Genomic DNA, 17621 nt, shown 5'->3' with positions numbered 1-17621 from the left:
GGTAGTGTTCGGACATGAAATAGAGAGTTTATTAAAAAGCAGGACTATAGACCTTCCCAGTAAACCTAAATCACGTTAAGGATTTTGACCTGTCTTCAAAGCATATCAAATGGAAAGTGTAGTCTCATATTTCAGGAGCTACTGACTACACCAGCTAGACTAACCACACACTCCTGCTAATGACCAAATTCAATTCCTCTTGTGCTATTCTACCTCATATATTTTGGGTCTATAATAATCTAATTAAGGCTGAGCCACACCAACTTTATGAAAGGAAGTCAGGGAAGATGTTAAGTTTTAATTTTATAGCAGTTTGTGTCTATAGAAATTTATAGCACAGTCTTCAGATCAACAAAATCCTGCTACAGACAGCTTAGCCACGGAATACTGCAGACAAATACCACAGAACAGCTTAAAAAAGAGATTAATCAGTGACTAGTTTATGTATAAGCTTTAACAAAGCCCATGTACCGAAATGTGTAAGTATATATGAAAATAATTTATCTTAAAGCAAAAACCTTTCCAGAGCCAAAATGAATTCTCAGCGTCTTCAAGGTAGACCAATCAAAAAAATAAAAAAAAAAATCCAGAGGTACTTTTTTTTTTTTTTAAATTTAAAACAACCTTAATATCCAAAGTACTGGAAATATTAATGTATTGGAATAGAAGGATTTACAATGGCCATCTGTGACTTAATTATTACTATCCCTGTTCAAGGATTGATTAAGCAGATTAATCAGATGATTCTGTACTCCTGCATGATAAACTATGACAAACTACCGAACAGACTGACCACCAAGGCATCAGAGCCTACTAATAAAGATCCTGCTCTGCATTCAAAACAGACAGGAGCACCAAAAGGACACCATGAGCTCACGGGAGATTCTTGAGTCACCTTGAAAAAAGTCACTCCAATAAAGTGGATCTCAAAAGGCAAACACGGTAAAACCACACTGAGGAGGCCACTTTCATGGCACTTCCAACTGAGAAGCAGAAAGACATACTTCTACACTTAAATTGTTTTGCCAAGTCAGAACCTGGTTATATTAACCTAAATGCTTCTCAGGAAACAAGCACACAGTTTAAAATTCTAGGAAATAGCTAAAATATTATGCAAACTTATACTTCATTAACAAATTTAATCTTAGCTGACTAGAAGTTATGGTGCTTCAAACTCAGCCAGTATCTTAGAGGCTAAAAAACTCATTATGCTAACTAAATGTAGTGCCACTGTACTAGGTCCCCTCTAAAGCAACAAGCTGTGAGATATCCTAGTTATTTCAAAGAACTCCTCTTAGAAATAGCACAGGTTTTGTGGTCAAAAGGAATGACAGTTTCTTCCTCTTGCTGTGAGAGTTCGGAATGAGTTTCAAAAATAAAGTTACCTTTGCTAATAGTGACATTAAGATCTTACAGCCCCTGTGAAATTCCAGAGAAAGCAGAAATTAGTGTAACATCTGCTGCCTGTCGCCAGGCATTTCTAAGCAAATTGACTTTATTAAATAATTGGTAACTTGTTTATATTTCTATAGCTTGCTGTAGAAACATTGATTGATTCAAGCAATCCTATAATTTCATTGTCCTATAAACTTGACTGGAGATAAATAAGGATTTATGTTCATGGATCAATAGCTCCACAATCACAGCAAAAGCCAAAAAACCCTGCCTAGACTAGTCTTGTAGTTGCAGAGAGACATATAAATGTTTGCCTTTGTAAAAATATTATGGTAAGAACTGCTAAGTTATAATTTCTTTGGTGAAGCTCAGTGTTGCAGTGGGGATCCTGCAACACGCATATATCAAACCAGGAGTCCCGTGGAAAGGAAATATATATGGACAGACAGATTCTTGCTAGCTGTTTCAGAGATGTTTATTTCTCCAGCCGCATGGCCGGGGCTCTGCCCAGGAACTGTCCCAGTCACGGGACCAAGGGTCCTTCTGCCCGCGCAGGGAACACAAACCAACCAACGGGAACGAGGCTGAGCAGGGACAGGGGAACCCCGTGTCTGTGCCCTCAGGGCCCCTCTCCCAGGGCTACATGGCAGGGGAGGGACCCCAACAGCTCAGTTCATAAAACACCATGAAAAATACCTAACCTTATTTGTCTGATTGAAAACCTACTGTAGATAACAAACTCCAGGCTTGAATTCTCCAAACTATGCTTTGGTGCTGGATCACAGGTCAAAAGAACTGTGAAAAACTTAACAGAAGTACCTTGTTCTATAATTTAATTAAACAAACTTATTGACTAATACAACACACTTATCAATACCCTGTCAAAATTCAAAATCACAAATGGGGAAGGCACCAACAGTCTCAAAAAACTTGAACCTCAGACAAGGTAAAGAAGTGTTCTTCGCATGAGGTCCACCACTGTTTTTTCCAAATATCACACGCTCCCAGAAGAAACTCCACAGATGTGAATGGAGAATGTGCCCATGGGTTATGGCCTTCAGCCTGACAAGAATGCTAGAATACTTCCCATCTGGGAACTGTGGGCAGTATCAGCTCTCCCTTTATGCCTTATCTCTAACGGTCTAAAATCAGAGGGTTTGGATGCAATTGTCCCTCTGAGATGAGTTAGAGAGCAAAAAGAGAGAGCAAATGAATGTGCAATGTATTAAATGATACAAACATGCCAAAACCAGAACAGGTACTACACCTCAGGCACTACCACTACTAGTCTCTGCACAGAAGAGGCAGTAAACTGGCAAAAAGGAGAAAGAAAGTTGGCAATGAAGCAGGTCAGACTAATACTATTGCCACAGCAATGGTTTTCATACCTCAAAAAGCCCAGAAGCTATTAGTTTACATCCACATGTAGAAATGCAACCTGACTGCAAAGAAGCTCAAACTGGCAGCAAAACGAATCACTGAGGACCAGTTCTTCAGCAGTTCTTTAGTGGCATCTACAGAACCACTTCTTAAGATGCAGAAACACCCCTTCACAGGACGCTCTCCTGAAGAACACCAGGTGCAGGGTTTGGTAATCCTGCTCTGACTTCTGTAGATGTGGCAGGGGAAGCTGTTGCCCTGTTGCCTCACTTGCCTTTGAAAATGTTCCCCATGATAAGCATTTCAAAATGACAATAACTGCACTGTGAACAACCATAATGAATATTTTCAGATGGCAGTAAGAATACAAAATTTATGGGGCACTGAAACACACAAAGCTGAGACAGGAAGATACATAAAACCTTCACAGTGTGGGGCAAACGCAGGGACAATATAAAGTATACTGAAACACCTTATTTTCACTAATACCCCTATACAGAGCATATTTGCTGCCTAAATGTATGCATCACATGATGAATAATTCTTGGTAGATCATGCCAAATATTCTCAAAGGCCTTCTTACCCATAGGAAAGGGAGCACAGATAACTACCATGCAAACTGCAGCCCCCTTATACACAGCAGAGGAGCACATGCAACATACGGGCAGCTTTACTCTACTTCAGCCTTTTGTGCTTTCCCATTCATTGGGCTTTTTTGCTGCAGACTTTTCTGCTGGCCACTTGTACACTAATTCACCAAATCAGAAATCCCTTCAGCTATCTCATTCTCAGCAGGCATGCTGTAACATGGACATGCATAACCAGTGAGGGGAGAGAAAAAAAAGAGGAAGTGGAAAAAGGAAAAAATTATGCAATCACAAAACCAGCACTTCCAAATCCCAAGTTCTTTCTGAAGTCTTGGTTGAGTTTTTTTCCTACAGCACTGGCTGTTCATTTGTGCAACTGGGACAAATACAGGGGGAAAAGACTGTCAAGCTCAAAGCAAGGAAAAAAGTGCTCAAAAGCTGTGAAACTCAAAGGATCAGGGCTAAAATACTAATTAAACTATTTTAATTGCTCAATTTAAAAAATTGCATGTTTGTCCTGCAGTCTCATGAATCTGAGAGTAAATTTGTGATTTCTGAATTCTTGAGGTTAGCAGTACTTGCAAAAGGGCATGAACCCAATAAGCTGACCTATTAGCCAAGGGAAGAGAGGTTAAGTGGGAGACTAAATAACCTGACGTTATGAGTTGAAACAGCAAGAAAAACTTAGTCTCAACAAGATTTCAATCCTGCTGACACTCCTTTTAACTTCATCTCTCAAAGCGTGCTGTAGTTGGGATCTTAGCCTAAAGTTTACAGAGTCCAGCCTCCTTCCTACCTTCTGATGCCTTCTACCAAGTGGCAGATAAGCCTGGCCTTATATTGTAGCTGGGCTAGTGTGAGAAGGAAATATGTATCCTTCTCAGGGTATAGGGAACTTTCTCCTCAAGAGCCCCTGCTCTGTCTGTGGCAGCTCAAGCTAACTAGAAATGCCAGGAACTACCCAGATGCATGACAGACTAGCTGGGTCTACTTCAGACAGCCCAGGGACAGAGGGAGGTTATGGTGAGCTGTAATTCAGAGGGGCCCCTGTGGATGCGCATGAGTATTCTAAGGGTGTAGCAAGGAATTTTTGTAAGTCTGGTGCAGGTAGATGCTCTCTGTCCTCGTGTGATGCACTCAGCTCTGTGGAGGGGCAGCACCAACTCCAAACATGAAATATTGTTTTTCTCTCAGTATATGTAACTCCAATGAACCTTACTGAAGCACTGAGGGTACACTGAGAAGATTACACTCCTTAATGCGCAGTTACAGCTGTACTGTAAATGCAACATTACACATTTTCTATTATGGTTCAAGACCACTCCGCTCTTCAAGACTGTTATAAACCTCAGAAAACAGGGGTTTATAATGGAAACACTGAAACACTCAACTCTAAAAACCCCAGCAGAGAGGAAATACAGCTATAAATTCAGCTTTTCTTTTCCAGCATACACATTGGCAAGTTATGAATAATACGTATTTCTACACTTACAACAGACAGACACACACACTGCTTAGCGTAACCTCTGCTGTGGAGGTGGAGGATGGAAAGAGCTTACAGTGGAAAGAGCAACCTTTCTTCTTGTGTTTTAGTCACTGCAACTGCAATAATGACATAAACCCAGCAATTGAAATTTAGTAGCCTGTGCACCAGGGTTGACTTTCAAATGTGCTTTTTTCAGAAAGGGTGGGTTATGTTTCTGTGGTCAGCAAGAAAAAGACATGAGCCCCCTCAAACCCCCTCAGCCTTCTTTGTTTTTAAAAAAGAATTGCCTGTTAGGATGCTGTTTAAATGACATTGCAAATCAGCTTGCTATCCATTCAAAAACAGATACTCTCTATATATTCTCTTCTGCATACAATCTGGTGCCTATCTTCTTAATGCTACCAAGAAGCGAAATTTGGACTTGTAATTACTGGGCTTGCTAACGTAAAAAACCCCGCTCTGTTTGGTAAGAGAAAGATGGGCATGCAGCTGTACTACCACTGTGGCTGAGGCATTTGAGGATTTCTTTAGATATTATTAGCAACTGCAGAGGTGGGTCAATATAATCCCATTAGCCGTATCACACTGTTTGATTTCTGATGTGTATGAGGAAAGGAAAATAAAACTGACACAATTGCTGGGAGGAGTGCTGATGTTGGGCAAACAGGAAAATCCACGCCTGTTTTAAACACTGCAGCCTGACTGTCAGATGGGGAAAGGTAGAGTAGGGAGCTCCATCCACCTTCAGCACCAGGAGGGAGGGGGCAGAGGCCCCCATTACTGCTGCTGCCTGCATGGGGCTTGGTGCCACCACCACCCTCTTCCTCAGGCACCTGCCTTGCCCCAGGGTTTCAGTGGCATCCCCAGCCAACACACTTCTCTGGAGACATTGTTGCAGGAGTTCTGACACCCTGGCTTAAGCTGCCATATATACTGTCCACGTACAGAGAAACACTCAAAGCTCAGCAAGGCTGCATGCAGGTATGATCCCTGCTTTTTGTATTAGTGCTGTTCACATTTAAGAAAGTTTTTGGAATGTGTAGGGAACACTTTCAGATTCAGATGCCCCCATAAATTAATTTCTATTCCACTTCAGATGCGCCCGTAAGTTATTTTCTATTACAAACATATCAGCAGCACCACTAATCAGTCTATGAGGTGTATGAAAAACTTCACCTGGAAAGCAGCCCCTGAGACCTCCCCCGTTACACATGCTGGGATTTTTAAGGTAATGGATTAGTTCGTAGAAAGTTTAGCATTTCTCACCAACACCTCTAACACTAGCTATATCATCCTCATTTCAGATCTGAGGGCACTGCGTTTAACCTTTCTGCATGTTTGATTCACGAAGGACACCAGCTCTTCAGCTTTCTGCTTTCTGCCTTTCTGTACGACAGCAGTCCTGACGCCACCGTGTGCAAGCCCCACATGTCCAAAAGCCGTACCTCACACTGACCTAGAGCTGCCAAGTCTCTCAACAGGAAGGGAATTGCCTCCTTGTCCAGACCTGCTCAGTTCAGCATTTGGCAACATCTGCAAAGACCAACAGCAAAGCTACTTTATTGCCATTAAAAGGGCAACGCAATTCCGAGCAGAACTGAGAACTCCCCTTCACATCTTCTCTTGGGTGACACTTTTACTAGGAGGGTCTCCTGTCTTAGCTTCAACCTTTTTTGTTTAAATAGGGTCTTGCACCAGTAGCCTCAGTTAAAAACTCCCACTCTGCTCCCACAGTTTTCAGCCTCCCCACTGCCTGCTGCTTCACCCCAGAAGCAGTAGCTGAGAACCAGTGACCCTGACCGTAAGTAATGCATACAAAAAAATCACAGGTCTTCAGACTAATTAGTAAATTATTTGTAGGAAAGGACCAGCAGGGTGTAATTGTGTCACTGAACCAAGTCTCTATGCACAGGGCATTACTATCTCATGGACACTTAGCCCTGGGAGGTGTGCAGTGTGTTCTTTTCCAAGGTATTTACCACAGCTCTCTTGTTGGTGCTTATACTCAGGTGTAAGGACCAACAGCAAGGCTGGAATAGTTTCCCAGGCACCTGCTTGCCAGAGGATCACAGCCAAAATGTTCAGAGGTGTTTTACCTTACCCACGAAGCACACAAAACCATTTCTCCTGCCTCTGCTAGCTGACCACTTGAGAGAAATGACCACAGCAGCCAATTGTCTTTTTTTAGAGTTTACTGTTTGAGATGATCAAGAATCTCTGTGGCAAATTAGCCCAGCAGTTACAGAGAAAGGACGCGTGCTGGGACCTCCACTCACAGTCGTTCGCGGGCAGAGAAATCCGTGTCCCCTCTGGGACTCTGCCTTTTATTCCCCAAGAGGCACCACCCTCTTACACCCCAGGCCCTCCCACCATCCACAGTCCGATTGGCTTGTCAGGATGTCATCTCTAGGGGACAGGTTCTCGTCACTGGGGTGATTCGCTGGTCTCGGTCCTAGCAGGAGGTGGTATTTATTCCCTTATGCTAAGGAGACATGACTGGCACAGACCCTCTTCTAGACCTTTCCCTCGTTACCAACTTGCATAGCCCCCCAACATCCTAACACTGATACAGAAAATGCTCCTAACACTACTTCCCCTTAGCAATTGTTAATCAACGAATTTCCTAACAATTAACAATCAATTGACAAAACCATTAATAACCCATAAGTGGTTAACTAATTAACAATTAACAGGGAACCCTTAACCATTCTCTCAGCTACGAAAATCAACTCAAGTCAGTTCAATTATAACACCACTTCTCTGTTTTATTAAGCAACAGGGTGAAACGGAAGCACTTCCACGGATTTTCACTGTAGGGGTCTGAACAGCCTGAAACTGAGTTGCCTCCAGTTTAGCTAACAGCAGATACACTGGAAGAAGGAAATGTACACAGCCTATTGCAGCCACATATTCAAAACGTGTATTTGTCAATTTCTCTCTACTAAGACCTAGAAAGTCAACTTAAAAGGAAAAAGTACTTAGAAAGCAAGCTTAAATTCAGCAAAAAGCTGGATGCTATAAGACCCTTATTCACTAGAGAAAGATTTCCAGCCCCTCTAGGGAGTGGGATTCCTACTTTCACTTTTTCTATGACTGAATGATTATTTATCCCACTAACCTTTACCTAAAGGAGCCAACACTTCTAACCATGGCTGCAGGGGAGCATGGCTTCTCTACCTGATCCCACATGCTGACACTGCAGACAGTGCTGCCAGCCAAGCCAAACTTTGCCCAAGGATGTACCACAGGAAAGACATGGCAAAGCCTCCCAGCCAAAAGCACGGGGCAAGGAGAACTAGTGTGGACTACAGGATTTACACAGAAAATCCCAGGAGATCTTTACTTTCAGAGGTCTCCCATGCCTCCTCCAGAGGTTCCTGGTTGGGGTGCCAGCCAGCAGCTGCCCTCCAGCAGCCTGACCTCGGCAGCAGTGAGGCGCCGAGCCGTCGCCACCCCTCACACAACAGACAGGTGCTGGGAGAGCCGCCAGGCAGGGCCGCAGGACTACAGCTCCCAGCAGCCCCCGCGCGTCCCTGCCCTGTCCCCCTCGGCTGCCCCCCGCCACGCCCTCTGGGGGCTGTAGTTCCGCCACCACCCCCAGCCTCTCCCACTGACATGCTCTTGCAAGGAAAGGAGGCTTTGCGTGGCCGCAAACTCTCTGAAACCTTTAATATATTTCTTTTTTTTAAAGTCTATATATGTATGTCTGCATTAAAAATTTAAAAAAAAAAAGGCGCAAAACTCAGCAAATATTCTTATCTCCAGCTGGGGGAAACGGGAAGTTAGCGTACTTCCAATTGTCTTTCTGCTTCTGGTGGGGGTTCTTAGATTTGCTGTGAAGGAAGAGGGGAAAAAGTGGAAAGTAAAAGCTCATAAGCCAGTGTTACCAAATAGCTTTGCAAAATCAGATGGGAAAAACTTAAATGTTCCCATACACTAATTAGTTAATTTTGCAAGGTATTTACCACAAGGTAAATTTGCAAGGTATTTGTAGGCCTCAAGCCTACAAACGTGCCGATACTTAACTGTATCCTCCACTGAAGTGAGTGCAATTGAATCTCATATTCCAGTTGTTCCAGAAACTCAAGGCCTCTAGAAATTAAAAGCATGGCTTAGTAATGCTGAGATTTTAAAAGTAATTAAGGGTTTATCCACATTGGGAGTCACTGCGGAGTAGCTTCTCTTGCGTAACTCCCCTTCCCTTTGCTGGACATGTATTTCACACTAACACTGCTTTATTCTGAACTAGTTTGCCCCGTTCAAGCTTTCAGTTCACAAGCTCCCTTTGCCCACATGGATGGACTCATGCAAGGTGAGCCTAAATTGCATGTTCTGTTTTCACCTTGAGTTTGAGTGTTCATTTAGGCATTTGTTCCCAAAAGCTAGGCATTTCTTTTGAAAACTAGAGGTGAAGTTTCTCACACAGTCACTGCTGCCCTGAATTTGGGAGATCAATAGGATCACTACACACCACGAGACTCACAAAAAACCCCTTTGGGAGCATGTTAGCATATTTGCCTGTGAATGTTTGTTTTTCTAACACAAGGCTGTGCAGAGGAGAGAAGGTTCTCCTTCCAGAGTAAAATCTACTCGTATTAATTAGTCCTTGTGGGTAGCAAGTTTTAACAATTCTTCACAGAGAACATAAAATCTTTAATCTGTCCAGAATATAGCCAAGGCTTTAAAGTTTTGCCCAGTTTTTATTAATTGAATATGTATAAAAAATGTCAACAATGTACAATGAGCCAGAGAAGTTCTTCCAAGACCAGTAGGTATTAAACCCATGGGTATATCAACAGGTCCCCTTTACTTGAGGTGAAGAAGAAGAGAAGGAGAGGTCCTAAGTAATAGGAAATAATAAAATATGAGTGATGCAGGAGGTTTTAATGTCCAGATAGGTGGTACCCATAAAGACTTCTTAGGTTCTATGCAGGACCACACCACAGCCATCTCTGTCCAGTTGCAGGGCAATGTTTCTAAATGAAAAAGGCTTCCCAGATGAGGAGGACATGACGTAGAGGCAGATACTGAGTCCTGCCAGAACTGCAGAGGACCCACACTGCTCTGTGGCTTCCAGCTCTGAGGCACAGCCCAGCTCTGCACGGGACTGAAGGGAAGCTGCAGGACTTCTGCACCCAGATCAATCCATTGAATGGCTTCTGGATTCCGTCTGGCCCAGGGAAGGGTTTAGCTGCTTTGCAAGGCACTACAGCTCATCTTGTACTTCTAGAACAAATTGGCAGCACATGAATAGCACACTTAAGCCATAACCCGGATAAGCCTTCCAGGATAATTGAGATTCTACAGTATGTGACTTTTTATAGTAAGTTTTCATAGACTTGCCAGAAAAATGTGAGTTTTGACCTAGGACTTTTCATTCCAAGAGCTCTGAATAATCTATTTTAATGCAGGTTTAGAAAAGAAAAAGAAAAAAAAGAAGTATGTTCTTTTGACTTCAAGTTCAACTGATAGAAGATTTATTAATCACAATCATGCAATTTATATCAGAATGCCTGTATTAAAGCAGATACATGGAAGAACTGGAATGGATTGCTTCCCAAGGTCTTGTGGCATTAAAAGTGGAATTATGTTTGCTTTCTTCTTTTGTTTTGAACTCTCTAGCACTTGGTTGACTGAGGCAGTCTCTCTTATTAAAAACGAGATGTAAGAGAACCGCTTTTGTGAATGCACAGGGTTATTACTTATTCCAACAGGTATTTTGCTAGTTTCTGACTTGCATAACTACAAACACCATGAATAAGTCTATTGAAACTGCTAAGGTCCATCTAATGTTTTCATCTTCCTACTTCCCAGAACAATAATGGTCTCAGTCATCTATTATTTGCAAGAATTCACAGATAATATCAGAATAAAGAGGAAGCATGGATAATACAGCACAAGACCCTCCTATTGTTTCACTGGAATAGGGAAATCCAGTGCAGACTAAATTTTCTGTAAACATTGGTCTGACGCTGGCTGCCCTTCTTTGCTCCCTGAGGGGCCGACTGATGGGGAAGCTCAGCCCACCCCATTCACCTGACTGCCTGTAACCCAGAGCTGAAAGAGTTGCCATCTGTAAGGACCACAGCAGGATGAACATATTTCTTTTCCCATATGGAAAAGAGATGCAAATTCCAGGTGCAGATGATTTCCCAAAAGCAGAAGGCAGGACAAGAGGAAAAAGCATTTAACGCCCATGGTGCCAGAACTGAAAAACCCTTTCACAGGGGAACTGTGAACACCCTGCATCTCCATGTACAGAGAAGAGTGAGTCAAATTCACAATGCCATGCAGGCTCACACACGGCAAAAGCTTTCCATGTTGCTTCCATACTTTGAAAAAATCAGAGCTTTCCTCAGCATGTTCTCTTAAACACCTAGCAGGCAAGGGAAAAATGGAGGCAGAGCCAAAACAACACCCTTGCAAAGTGCTGAGCAGCAAAGCAAAGAGCCAAAGGACTCCTGTTTCCCCTGAACACCTTTCACAGCTGCACCCTGGTTTCCTGGGCGCTTGGCTGAGGCAGCAGCTGGTGCTGCCATCGCACTCCATTTCCATCAATATCCCAAAGTGCAGCCTCAGGGGACTTGCAGGGTATTTCCATTGGGTTTTGCTGACCACGGGCGAGCAGAGAAGTCAACTTCCCAGCCAGAAGATCAGATAGCAAATATACGGCATGCACAGTACTTAATTTGTAACTTTGACATATTAGAGGCTAAAATAGAGGGAAGCTCATGGGAAAGCAGGGATCCAAAAATAAGGGTTGTTCTCCCTCCTGTGTCTGGGGAAGGCTCTGCTCTTCTCTCCCTCGGCACTTGTGGGAGATGAAATGAAGACATGGAGGGAATCTGGGCTGGGGAGGAGGACAGGAGGGGCTGGATCCCGGCGGGCAAACGGCAGCGGCTCCGCATTGTTCTTGCCAGCAGATGGAGCAGGGCTGGCATGGGAAGGGTGAGCGACGGGAACGGGAGGCCCTCCTGCCTCTATCCACACCTGCCCCTCTCCCAGAAGCTTCTCCTGAACTAGACGGTCTCCCCTTTCCTGCAGCAGGTTTCTCGTTCCCTCTCCTGGCCAGCGGATCCATCCCAAAGGTCTCTCTCGATGAAGGTAAGCTTCTGCCAGGGCTGCCTCTCCTGCAGTGATGTCTGCAGGAAGCTGAATACAGCAATGAGGGCTGATGAGTATAAAAGCATCTAAACCTACATCTCCACTGGTGTCTGCATGTCCATGCTCATGTCAACAAACTCTTTCGCTTCTAAAGTGTGGACTTCCTTGAGTAGACAGAGACCTTCTACATACCTGTGACCGCCTTCCATTTCTCCTGAACTGGTTCAGTGTCATTGTCTCTAGCTGTCAGAAGGGTTATTTTCCATTCTTACTTCCGTTTCTGTTGAGTTTAAGCCAGGATCAACATGGAAGATGGATATGTTCACATCAGGTCAGCAAAATAAACCTAGTGAGCCAAGAATAACCAGATTCCAAAGGTGAAAAAACAGAGATGGGGGAAATGGAGAGGTACTGTTTTGCTGCTTAGCCCTGGACACAGGAATGAATGGAAAAACCCCATGTAACCCTCCACCTACCCTTAGAGCCAAGACCAATTCCCAGTACCCCTAGCACCCATTTCTTCATTCCTTCAATTTGCTTTTTTGGTGAGATTGTCAGACACAGGTCCTTCTGCAGCTCCCACACATCCTCTATGTTTCAATCTTTCAAAGTCAGAGATAATCATGGTTGTCCCTTGATAAGTACCCATCAGTGTGTTGTTCCCATCCCAAGATTCCTGCAGATGCAGGTCACACAGGGGTGAGAACACGAGGAACACTGGCCACTGCATTTTCATCTGCCAGTTCGAAGAGGGACATGTCACAGTCCAGCTCAGCATGCTGTGTCAGAGGGTCAGTTCTGCACAGGTAACTCCTCTGCAGGTCGCAGGCCTCCTCACAGCAAAGCTGCCCTTCTGTGCACTTATTGTTAAGACTCAATGCTTATTTTTTCCATAGATAATGAAACATATATATGTAGTAAATGTGGACAAAGTGGGTGACCCATGTGTCATTTTATGAATATTGCACGTGCACTGGCTTGAGAAAGGACAAGCAGGCTCTGATGGGTGGGCAGTGCTCAGTGAGCATTATAATCAGGCAGTTTAATACAGATGTAGTGCTGCTAATGTGGGCATCATACAGTGCACAGGAAGAGACAAGGATACAGTAAAATATACAGAATAAATATTTTCTGGTTGGCAAAGGTTACATTTGCAGGTAACTCCAATATTTATGTTGCATTCTTCCTGCTTTTGCCTTTTGGTTTTCATTATTCTACTTTTTGGAATCAGTTCATTCATCAGTTCTTCTCCAAAGAGTTGGAATATTTTGTTCTTCTTTTTTTATTATTGTTAAAAAGCAGCTCTTTTGTTTATGTCACATATATGATTGTCACCATCATTAATTAAGACATCACCTAGTGTTATGCCCATAGGGGAAAGTCCAAGCTTTGTAAATGGAAAGGTACATCAGTGTCCCATTTGCTTTATAATAATCTACACATTAGAAGCCAAGAGGTAGTTGTTTAGCCCTGGTATGTTCCAAAACTGCCATTCTGGTGTAATTTATTTTAGTCTATTATAGAATAAAATAGAGATGATTTAAAATCCTAAAGCTCATACCTGAGAAAGGACACCAAGAAATCAGCATGGATTGTACTCTTGTTTACATTTTTTTAGGGGCAGAAAGAGATCCTGCTGCAGAAAATGCCTTTGACATAGATGTTTGTGTGATCTGCTACATGGACAGTAAGGAATAATATTTTGTAAGGTTTTTATGGGGTATTAAAAATCCAAGGTGGCCAATTTTCCTAATGGAAAAAGCAAAATATCTCAGGGTTTGAACAGAGGCGCCATCTGCACCAGAGGGACCCCAGACTAAGTGACTGTGAGTGTGCATGTATTTGTGTGTGTGTGTGTATATACATGTGTGTGTGTGTGTGTGTGTGTCTGTGTGTGTCTCTGTGTGTGTGTGCTTCAGAGGGACATTCTTTGCTTCAGTTCCATTATAATTCCTTTAAATATTTATTACTGGAATGTAAATTCTGCTGAAAACTGAGGCCTTTGCTTTGGAAAAAACAGACCATCACCTACCATGGGTGTTGTCGCTCAAGTGAAATAGCCAAGTCCCTTTTGGAGAAACAACAGGATCCAGTTATATAAACAAGTCATTGCATTGAATTATAAGAGTGGGGGGAAAAAAGGAACAAAAACCTGCTGACTGCTGGTGTAACTACTCCTTGGCTACGTGTGAACTGAAGTTCTGCAGATCTAGCAAGAAGCAGGAGCAATATGAAAATGAATTGGTTACAAATAGTGGAAATAGTCCAGCAAGCACATTTACAGTATGCAGCCCTAAGGATGGCTTTGTTTTCAGATTGGTTTGTCTTTATTTTCAATGTAAAACATTAATAAGCTTCTTAAGGAGATTGGGGATGGGAGAAAACATTGGCTGATCACCTTAAAGCCCAGGAAAATAAAAAAAGTTCTCAAGTTGCTGGATGAAATAACAAACTAGAACGGATTTATACTTCTTACACTGCTATGAAAGCTTTACTTCTAGATCATTTCCAGACACCAGAAAGTTATTAAAATCCACAAAGGGAAAAGAAATTCTACATTTATATGAGCTTTAAAACTTATTCTGGGACTTCAGCTTGATACCAGTGTAACGAAGGATAAACCTGTAATGTGAAAAAGCTAGTCAAAAAGAAGAACCAAGGACCAGTCTAGTACTACAAACACTTGGGAAGGGATTTATCAAATAATATTTGGGGTTACAGTTTATTCTGAAGGGTCAAAACTGGAACAGACTGGTGTGGATAGTACTAGCGCTTAGGCTCAGGTATTTGTATCACTTTAAACCCTACTGTCATTTCAAGGATATAAATAGGCTTGGAAAAATCAGATTATTGGAAGGATTAAATTGGGATCAGTGTCAGCAATAATCTATTCCTTTGTGGTGACACCAACTGAAATAGGGAAAGTTTGGGGGAGGGGAGTAATGCTATAGAACATTGCCTATGGATTGTGTGGAAATGGGGAATATAAACAAGGGGAAGGAGGGGTTAAATAGCACAGCTCTCATGTGCCCAATAGGCAAGGTATACATAAGGACAGAGAAATCCTCCCTGGAAATAGCATTGGCCAAAGACACTGTCTCACCAAAGGCCAGTTACACTGATGGAGTGCCAAAACACACCAGTCTTTCTAGTTTATCAGGCTAATAAAGTCTGTCTGTGTGCTGTGCTTCCACACTTCCAGTCCCACCACCCAGTGTGCTCTGAGAGCCACAAAATCATAGAGGAATCATAAAGGAACTTTATTTCCTTTTTTTTTTTTTCCCAATCACATTGCCTGAATCTTTTCCCTACAGTATCACTCCAGTTACCTCCTAGACAGGCTGGAAAAAAAGGCAGCACGTACCTGGCTGCCCTGTCTCTGGGCACATTGGATTATCCCAAGCTGAGGAATGTAATGTAGCACCAGCACCAAGCCCCTCCATCTCCAGCTCAGTTCATGGCACTGCAGTGACCCCACCCAGCCCTCGTTCAGCCATCCCCAACTGCAATTCATGCAGGTGTTGCCTATGTAAGAGCTAAGTGAGCAGCAGCTGGCCCAGGCTCCTTATCATTCCCCAAAATACATTTCTAGAAGTACAATAAAATTTATTTGGCTCTTTGGGATCCAGAATGATTTTGATAGCGGCGACCTTAATTTCGTGATAAATTGCCCCTGAATTTTCTTTCATCCAGAAACATGAGAGAGCAGGGTACACAAGGTACCTTGTGGTGGTTGAGCAAAGAAAGCATATTTAGATCTGTTTTCCATCTTGTCTTTCAGAGAAAGTTGAAGACTGGGTTTTCAGTCTGGAGCTCTCTAATTGAGATCCTGCCTCCCTGATAAGCCATTTTCTGCTTAATCTGAAGATGATTAGAGGGCTGTAGCACCTCTCCTATTAGGAAAGACTGAGAAAGTTGGGGTTGTTCAACTGGATAAGAGAAAACTCCTGGGAGACCTTATAGTGGCCTTCCTGAAGAGGGCTTGTAAGAATGATGGAGACTGACTTTTTAGTAGGGACAGTAGCAACAGGACAAGGGGCAAGGGTTTTAAACTAAAAGAGTATAGATTCAGACTTGATAAACGGAAGAAATTTTTTACAATGAAGGTGGTGAAACACTGGCACAGGTTGCCCAGAGAGGTGAGAGGCCCCATTCCTGGAAACATTCAATGTTAGGTTGGACAGGCCTCTGAGCAACCTGATCTAGATGAAAATGTCCCTGTCTGTGGAAGGGGAGATGATGTTTAAAGGTGCCGTCCAACACAAAGCATTCTATGATTGTATGGGAGAGGGTATTTCCCTGGATAGGAGTCTTTTATCCTTCCACTGACCGCTGAGTGGATGGTGCTGGGAGACTGATGGCAGTGCATCTCAGGTCTTTGAGCAGGTCTCTATAAATACACCTGACCATAAGCAAGACAGTGGTGAGAAAAAAGGAATGCAAAGTTTCTTGGAATAAATTGCACTTCACTTACACTGCCCAGTGACAGGAGCAAAAATCACTGGGTGGGCAATTCCCAGCACTGTTCCCAGGTGCTTTTCCAAAAGTTTGCTTCAACTCTGTACAGAATGAATTATTTGAGGTTTTTTTCTGTTGAAGAAGAAATGGTTGATATTTGGAATTGTACATTTATAGCTTTGTCTCTTCAGAGGCTTCCTCATAAAACTGGTTCTTTTCACATTTCCCATTGGAATTTTTTTCCCCTAAATATGTATTTAAATTTCTTCCTCTATTTCTTTAGCTGTAAAATGCAAGCCTCTGCATCTACAAAAAAGCTCATGCACTTCTCTTTTCTTTCAGTCTTTCAGCTTCCCACTTTTACTTCTGCTCAGGTAATTACTTATTTATAATTATTTCCCTCTTTATTTACCTGGGCATGTATTTTCCCTGGGAAGCCGCTGCCTGGTCCTTGGGAGTCAGTGTAACCTGACTCCAGCCCTGCTTGCTCTCTGTGAACCTTCTGGCGTCATGGAGCAGCTCTCGGCAATTAAGGAGTAGGATCGCTCCCTTGTTTGGCCCTGGGCACTGAGCATTGGGTGCTGGGTGCCCATTCCCTGTTTGCCTGGTGCACCTAAGCATCTGGAAATGCTTTATCATCCTAAAAGAGCCTGGCCTCAGGTGGGCTGTGAGGCCAGAAACCCCCATGGGGGCAAAGCAGGAAGGGCACGAGTGACTTGGGAGGGCAAGGAAGGTGAGGGCATCCCAGCATTGCAGCCTCCATCCCTTCATCTCCTTCTGCCACTACTCTTCTGCTGAGGAAACCAAGCTGGCAGCAATGGCACTTTGTGCTTCAAAGGGCCCCTGACTAGTACGTCACTGCTATTTGTGTAATGGGCTGCAATTCTTGAGTGAGCAGTGATACATAAAGGAAAAGTCTCAGCGTAATTACTGATCCTTATAGCTCCTCATTCCTGAAAATTTGAGGGTAAGAAAATAGCTGTAAGGGTAAGCAGGAGATAAATGTTGGCTTATGGCACATTCCTTATTTAAACAGTTTCAGCATGTCCCGGGGTTGCCGTCCCATAGGCAGGGCTTACCAAGGGTGTGATTCCTTTCTTCTTCATCTCTAAATCATCAAGCTTTCTCCTTGAACATCAATTAGAACCATCAGAGCTGATCAAAAAGAAGGGGGAAAAAATTTTACACAGATCCTCCATTACAGTTTCCTT

General features: G+C 43.1%; 1 protein-coding gene across 3 annotated transcripts in view; it reads right to left on the bottom strand.

The window, feature by feature from the left end:
- The window catches only part of TBXAS1 (thromboxane A synthase 1), a 264375-nt gene that overhangs the window by 235360 nt on the left and 11394 nt on the right, over window positions 1-17621 (bottom strand). The gene's annotated exons all lie outside the window — the stretch shown is intronic.

This window comes from Corvus hawaiiensis, chromosome 4 (genome assembly GCF_020740725.1).
Source record: "Corvus hawaiiensis isolate bCorHaw1 chromosome 4, bCorHaw1.pri.cur, whole genome shotgun sequence".
NCBI classification, from domain to species: domain Eukaryota; kingdom Metazoa; phylum Chordata; class Aves; order Passeriformes; family Corvidae; genus Corvus; species Corvus hawaiiensis.
This window is presented reverse-complemented; position numbering and strand designations above follow the sequence as displayed.